The following is a 490-nucleotide window of genomic DNA, read 5'->3' as shown; positions in this document are numbered from 1 at the left end:
CGCACCGGCTGATTGGTGAGCGACACTCGGTGACGACTGCCTGGCCGCGCCGCACCACTGCGCCGCCGACGCTCGCACGGCCTGCACGTCCGCCTGCCACCCGCTCCTGCCGCGACCTGCCGCCCGCAGCCGCCCACGCCGCCCGCGCGCCCACCGTCCTAGTACGACGTGATAGTCTCGGTAACACAGCGGCGCGCCGGATCCTCGACAGACTTTTCGGTAAGACTCGGAGCGGCGGCCGGAGTGAGTGACTTACTGGTGGCTCGAGTGAAGGTGTCGCAGACATGGAGGACAGCTCCATCCCTGACGACTGCAGGAGTGTACGTTCAGGGGGGTCGGCAGGGGGGCGGTCCCCCCCGCCCTTGTCACCCGTCATAACTAGCATGGTGGGCTGTGTGTCTCCAAGCAGCCCTCCGCCGCCCCTGCTTGCCGCGCCGCCCCTCTCCGTGCCCGGGCCCTCGCCGCCCGGAGGGCATTCGCCGCCCATCTT

Source organism: Penaeus monodon, chromosome 22, assembly GCF_015228065.2.
Source record: "Penaeus monodon isolate SGIC_2016 chromosome 22, NSTDA_Pmon_1, whole genome shotgun sequence".
Classification (NCBI taxonomy): Eukaryota; Metazoa; Arthropoda; class Malacostraca; order Decapoda; family Penaeidae; genus Penaeus; species Penaeus monodon.
This window is presented reverse-complemented; position numbering follows the sequence as displayed.